Source organism: Perkinsus marinus (genome assembly GCF_000006405.1).
Source record: "Perkinsus marinus ATCC 50983 genomic scaffold scf_1104296953336, whole genome shotgun sequence".
NCBI classification, from domain to species: domain Eukaryota; phylum Perkinsozoa; order Perkinsida; family Perkinsidae; genus Perkinsus; species Perkinsus marinus.
Window position 1 is genome coordinate 67,593 of NW_003208496.1, and position 7,322 is coordinate 74,914.

At 49.8% G+C, this 7,322-nt stretch overlaps 1 non-coding gene across 1 annotated transcript; it reads right to left on the bottom strand.

Annotated features, from left to right (window-relative positions):
• Nucleotides 1-1,930: 1,930 nt before the first annotated feature.
• Nucleotides 1,931-2,002, bottom strand: Pmar_PMAR000418. The gene has a single exon. It is a non-coding gene; the product is annotated as a tRNA-Asp (tRNA).
• Between the last annotated feature and the right edge of the window lie 5,320 nt (nt 2,003-7,322).

Here is a 7,322-nt window from a genome sequence, read left to right on the forward strand (position 1 = left end):
CCCTTGAGGGTCTTAAGGTGAGTTGTATCGCAACGAGTAAAGCGATCCAGCTGGGCATGAGGTACCTCTGTTGTACTTGTCTCTGCCAACAGTCCAAGGCCTCACTTCACCGCGCCTACGAGAGAGCTCCTGACTATTACACTGTACAGTATCTATGGGCGAGAAGGAGCAAGTGGGCGGCGCTTCTTCTTTGGTTCGAAGGTTCGAAGCCTGGTGATAGATACCATATGACCAATCCAGCTTACAGGGGTCTTCCTGAGAGCCTCAACCCAGAGAATCTCAAGCCAGCCACTGAAATCTCACGAGCAGTTAGCAGCTACCGACTCGGTAGAGAATCTCGGGAGCTGGGTGTCGATCTCAGAGAATTCTGCAACGTGCACAGACTCAAGCTCTGCAAGGCAATTTCAACGAGGCCATCACCAACTACGCTGAAAATGCTGCCGAAACCGAGTTCGTTGCCGGAGAGTGTGAGCTACATTTACTCAACGTGTACACTGTTCATCACTTGGAAGCCTGCAGATCCCGTACTGGACCACTGTGACACGAACCACTGGATTAGGTAAGGCATGTTGCTGCAGCAAAAAACCGGTGTCTCGCACGTCTGGGAATGGTGATGGAGTGCTGCATTTCGAGTCTAAACAGATGAGTACAGTAAGGAGAGCACGAATTCGCTGCTCAGTCCGCCTGGTTATGATGTTAATTCACCCAACAACAATAACGCACCCTCAATTCACATAGTTGGCGCATCAGTAGGAATCCAAGAGCAAGAATCGATCCCACTCTCCGATCTCAGGTTCCATCTGAACCTCAAAGCACGAGCTTGCTACCCAGGTGGATCCCAGGCTTGTTCGCTTTAGATTTCCCCGTCTCATCTATTCTGCAGCGAAGTCTTTTTACGCTCTGTGGCTGATGCGATCCGAATGTTTTCCATCGGCAGTATTCATAACTTCTCTAAATGCTGATGTTCTGCTTGTTCAGACCCTCAGCAATCGGGAACACGCCTGGTGTTTCGCTGTTCGGAAGTGAGCAGACACTGCTGGAATTAACACCATCCCTCTCATGCTCAGAACCCGTTGGGGCCTGGGAGTGGAAGGACGCGTCGGGAGATTGGCTGCCTCTACCCCCCACAGCAGCTGAAATTGCTGATGAGGCTCAGCGGAGCGGTGTTCCGAACACTATTATTGACTTGGGGAGTGATGCGCTGCACAGTGGTGACTTAGTGGTGGAATTCGCTCTTCAGATGAGACGTTCATGGTCAACGTTATTGAAGGCACGATGGTTAGCCTGCTGACGAAGCAACAGACCGAGATACGCAGAATTCGTTGACGTCCATTGTGTCATGCATTATGAATGATGTTACTACCGGTGGACTTGTTTGCCTTGCTTGTTATGGTTCCACAGTGGAGGATGTCATCCTGAGATTGGGCTGCCTACCTACTCACAACAATTTGGAGTGTGGTTCCACTGCGCAGTGTGCAATGCCCACTGGTGTCACCAGTCTGGTGATCAGTCTTAGTGGCTGCAGTGGCCCTTTGCATACTGTTCATGAATGGGAAGCCGGTAATCTCGCGGTTAATAGCACATCATTCTCGTCTGCTCTGGACTATCTGACTTAACTGCGACTGGGCGAATTGGGACGAATTGGGTGTCGGGTTGTCTTGGGAAGATATAGAGATCGAATCCTTGTTATATTAGTTTTATAATAAGGGGATATTGCGCCATGTACTACTGAGTATACATAACGAATTGGGCTGAAAATGCACATGCTCACATACCCGGTACAAATTGTGAGGTTTATGGATAAGGATAGCGCCAACGAAGGAAAGACAGGGTCTGTTTTGTTTTGGGGAACTGGTGAATAACATATCGCGAGGTAGTTCTCAGGTACCGTACAGTTGGCAAGAAAAAATACATGAATCTGAAAAGAGTGTTCCACGGCCGAGAATTGAACTCGGGTCTCCTGCGTGACAGGCAGGAATACTAACCTCTATACTACCGCGGAGTTAAATGATATTTGATATCTTGGTATTGTAGAAGTCCCTGAAAAATATTTGCTGCCAAACCTATCACCGTCCTCTTGTTAGCAAGTTGTTGCAATGGGCAACTGTCTCGGTCATGTGAACTCGAGGTGGTGGAAACGCTGCAGTTTGTTACCACCGTCGTAGGAAACTTTCCTAGTGCTTTCATGGCGCGCAGTGGATAGTAAAAAACGAGTTGCCCAGATCGCAAATTTCGTGACGCGACATTGCCGCAGCGTCTCCATCTACTACAGAATACCAGAGACGCGAAATGAATAGAGACACTGAAGCCTTGCGCTCATGGTCATGAGTCATGATTCATGACACATAGTCACCCTTCCATGGCGTACTCAGGAGCGACTATTTGGGGTGTCATACAAAACAGGTTGCTATTCTACTGGCTTCGTTATCACATACCATGGCGAAAACCACACTAACTCCTCGAGATGTATCAATGCACGGTAGATAACTTCAGGCATAATCACGAGCGCACTATCTTGGCTCTCAGGCTCAAATAAAAGATAGCAGAACATTGTGATTGTCTGTTACCCTACACGAAGCTTGTGGAGTGTAGAGTGGTGCAAAAACAGGACCGTGACGCGCTCGCCCGCGAAGCTAGTTACTCTGAACCTGTGTATTTCGTGCTGCTGTTGTTGCTGCTGGTCCTAAGTGTTAGTGTGAGGATTATTGATACCTTACTTTATCATCTATCAGTTGCTGGTGAGTGTGCTGGCTCTTTTTGATCCCATGACGTCCATCGCGGCCTGCCTGGTGGAGGCGGCAGTTCCCATCGTACCTCCCGGAACAAGCCAGGATGGATGTAGCTTCCTGAAAAGACTGTATGCTCCGAGCTCTCTGGCGAGGACGACGGCACCACTTTGATAAGCCATTTGGGTTTCCTCAATCCTCGTGACGTTGCGATCTTCTTCAAGGCCTCCGATCTGAGAGCTGTAGCTAAGGCACGTGTAGGACTCTTGTCCGATCAGTGCAGGGATCATTGCGGCCTAGCTCCTGTCATGAAGACCTCATCTACTTCTTCTCCGAGCTCGAATGCAAACTCTGAGGGCGCAGCTGCGGCAGCGAAACGATTGCGTCTCTCAAGATTCCTGGACGAGGCCGATGAGGGATTCTTCGATCTACTTTCCAGCAACCTATTCCGAGAGAGTCTCGGAGTTCATCAAGGTCCATGGCGATATCAACGTAGACGGGCTCCCTACTCGAGAACAGCTTTCGGCCTTGAGGCCGCGCTGTTAGAAAACGACGTTCTGTACTGCGATTTTAAGGTATGGCAGACTAACCAGAGGTGCCGTTTACGCTAAGTCCGTCAATCTGTCTGGGTCATGAACGCTGAGGGAGAGTTCGAAAGATATCATAGCCTGGGTTGCCATCGTATGACATATGGCGAGACTCTTTTCCTGTTTTCCAAGTTTGGCATGCTGATTCTGAACGAGAGATCCCTGGCCAATTATGTGGTATACTCTTATACAATACAGTGTCTCTGCGATACTTTCTCGATGCATTGAAGCTGTTATGTGTATTATTGGTATGTTATTGGTATTATGGTATTGGTGCTGTTATTGGTGGCACTAGTCTTCTAGTTGGCTCTTGGTACTTCCTTTGCATATCACAAAGGCCAACTTGGCCAGAGGTTGCGGTGGGTAGGCTTCGACTTCGAACTGCATCCATTTGGTGTATCGGTCGCGGTTCCAGGAAGTAAGCTGGCCGACGCGATTCCTCTGGTCCAAGAAGCCCTCTCTGTGGCTCACGCCCCCCCCCCCCCTGTTCGCTACTCTGTAAAGTATAGACAAGTAGCCCCATTATGCTATCGCTGTTGTCCCCGGTGTGGTCAGTCTTCGGTCGGCAGGGTGGTTGGTCGGTGGGGATGAAAAATAAATTCCTCCCCAAATAGGTCCTTAAAACCCCAGGGGAGGAATATACCATAAAACCCCGGGATTAAAGGAGGAATTGGGCGCGCGCGAAGCGCGCTGAAAAATTTGGCAAGAGCGACCTGAGAATTCAAGATCTCGTGACCAATTTCGTTTAGCATATGCGTGCAGAGGACTTGGTGTCACCAAGTTGGTGATATAATATCACTGATACCATAACCGCAAAGAGACTTCGACCGTTCTATATGTGATCTCATTGTGTGTCACATGAGCTATATTATAGGTATAGTATTGTCAAGATCTAGTTCTGTTGCGTTATAAAGTAGCGAACTCGTCACGGCTTGTGAGTCGCATTATCCCGCACGCCTCATGACTGTCTACATGGCGTCACACGCAGCCAGTGTTATAATAATAATATTATCATTAACTCAATAACAATGAACGAGATCCCATCAGAAGATGAATACTTCTATCGGATAGCTTGAGAAGTCCAGCCCGGGATTTCTAAGGATATTTCTTGTCCGAATGGTCCGACGCACAACACAAGCCTCAGTGAAGGAAGAGTTTCAGCGTAAACTCGTTCGAGCGGGAGTGGTATCGTCGAGTGATACCGTATCGACGTTTAGCTGGTGGTAAGCCTGGACTCTGGGAGAGTCTCCGATCTTCCAGCGTGGCATCGATGAGGCTCGCTACCGCCCTCACAGTCGCTGCCACTCTCACCGCTCACTGATGATGCATTGCACTCCACTCCATGCTTATCACTGATAAGTTTGACTATCACTCAATATTGACTTTCACTCTATCACGTATTGACGTCACTGATAAGTTATCAGCAAGATGTCGTCTAAATTTATCTAGATTCTTATGTTCCCACTGCCCAGAAAATTGACATAAGCCATCGGCATTGTGATGTTGAGTCGTGTCGATTGATCGTGATGTGATGGCATCATATTGACATATCCATATAGATTTCATCTCCCCTCCTTCTACCAACCTTATCTCCTTAATGTATCGAGATGGATCGAGAAGTTTAGGATAGAAAACTAAACTTTCTCTAACTTTTCTCTAACTGTAGAAAGTGTACAGTGGTTTCAGTATGGTGTTGGTTTCTACACATCGGACCAAGCTCTGAGCCAAGTGCCTGCGATGAGAGGGCCTAACGGTGGAGCATGTTTGCCGTCGACTGCGTCGGCGGGGCCGTCCCTCTCTGAGGCTCGGCGGTTTGGGCTATTGTCTGGAGAACCCCACCCTTGAGTGGTTATAAGGTTGCTCCGAGAAGTGCAAGCCGCGGCTTTTCACCACATAGTTGCGGAGAAACAAACCATGAAGCGAGCGAAGTGATTCTGTTCAAGGGTTGGCGGCGAGACATCTCTGGTCCCTCACCGCAGCACAGCTCGCTGCTATAAGGCGTAGTGCCAACGGTTTCTTGGGCGAGATTCGCGCAGCTGCATACACGATGAGTGCTTGGTTCATGTTACGTATGAATGAGCTGGTATAGGTGGAGATCAACGATATCAACACAGATGAGGCCAGTGGTTGGGGTTATTGTGCATATCCCCCAGAGCAAGGCGGATCAGCAAGGCAACGCAGTCTACAGGAGTCACGATTGCTCATGTGGTGGGGACTATCGGCACGACCTTATGTCCGACGCAGACTACATTCCCGATCCTTCGACGAAGGCAGGAGGTTGCCAACCTCAGGTTGGGTATGAAGGAGGCGACAACTCTCCTTGGTTGTTCACGTGAGATTCTCACGGTGAGAAGCTATGAAGCAGAGATCACTTTCTGAAGTCCTCCGATCTGGTCTGCAAGGCGTTGGTGTTACAGACAACTACAAGTATTTCTGGCAGATGGCGATCCGCAGCGATCGACCGGTACCCCCAAGAAGCTATGATTCAAACCTATGGGTACCTATGCGAGTCGCGCCATAGCCGCTGCAAGCAGGGGCCCGCAGTATGTGGGAATGACCGAATCGCTACATGACGGGCTGCAGCGGCAACACTACGGTGACTATTTGGATCTGTGTGGTGACGGATTTCCCGATGACTACGTTATACCCAACATGGGCGAGTCAGTGAGTTCCGAACTACTATGAGTATATGTGGCACTGGTGACGCCGGCGACGACGACCATTACGGGAGCACGTCATCGGCTATGTGCTGGAGCCTCCAGCCTGGAGGTCCGAACAGCTGGCGGCAACCGATCCTTGCGAGACCTGGTCACTCAGTTAGAGGCAGCGCTAAGATTATTGGTATGGCTAGTCCCTCTCCTATGCCGATCCTCTGTGGAGTTTGGGTAGTTTCTGGTTGTCTGCATCTTGACGTGCGATCCTCAACTGTGTGAGGATGGCCGTCCGATGGCCACAGATGAAGTCGGCAGGGCGGGACGAGTTGAGTTAACGAGTTTTTGGGTGGGAAGCTGCGATCGGGCCTGTATTTGCATGTTACCCTACACGAAGCTTGTGGAGTGTAGAGTGGTGCAAAAACAGGACCGTGACGCGCTCGCCCGCGAAGCTAGTTACTCTGAACCTGTGTATTTCGTGCGATGTTGTTGCTGCTGGTCCTAAGTGTTAGTGTGAGGATTATTGATACCTTACTTTATCATCTATCAGTTGCTGGTGAGCGTGCCGGCCCTTTTTTGCCCACCCTCTGCCACCCGGTAGTTTCTGGTTGTCTGCATCTTGACGTGCGATCCTCAACTGTGTGAGGATGGCCGTCCGATGGCCACAGATGAAGTCGGCAGGGCGGGACGAGTTGAGTTAACGAGTTTTTGGGTGGGAAGCTGCGATCGGGCCTGTATTTGCAGACCGCAGCTAAGTATTATCTTATACCCGTATCTACCCTTGAGATTGTGTTGCCAGAGTCACTAGCATCGACAACCTATAGTATCAATCGACGACCCGATCACGACTTCGAGTATATTCGTCCACAATGTCTGCATGGCACGCATAGCGATGTCTACCAGACACCGCTATGCGTCGGTGATCACGCAAGCACAAGAATACACTATGCAAGTAAAAGAGGGCGAGAATCTCGAAGGCCTGAAGAAGGTCGATTCGCATAACACTTTGTTATCAACAACAATATAGCGAGTACAGGTTATAAGCGACAGTGGCCAAATTGACAGGCTTCATATAGTTGAGATTGGCAGTGCCAATCCCAGCGTTCACTCTAGCAGCTGAGAGTTTCCCGGACTGCCTTTGAACGCGCTGAGCTTTGCATTCTCCCCTGAGTAACTCACGAGTTAGTCTGGGGCGCCAAACTGCCACCTTCGGAGTCGTTCTACCCCAGAGCCCTTTTTACCCGCCACAGGACGATCCGGTCCGGACCCGGAGCACGCATACCACGGCCTGTCTCCTTGACCCGTTGGCACGCGAGTCGCCGATGTTGAGGGTAAACTACATCATAGAGGACTCTTCA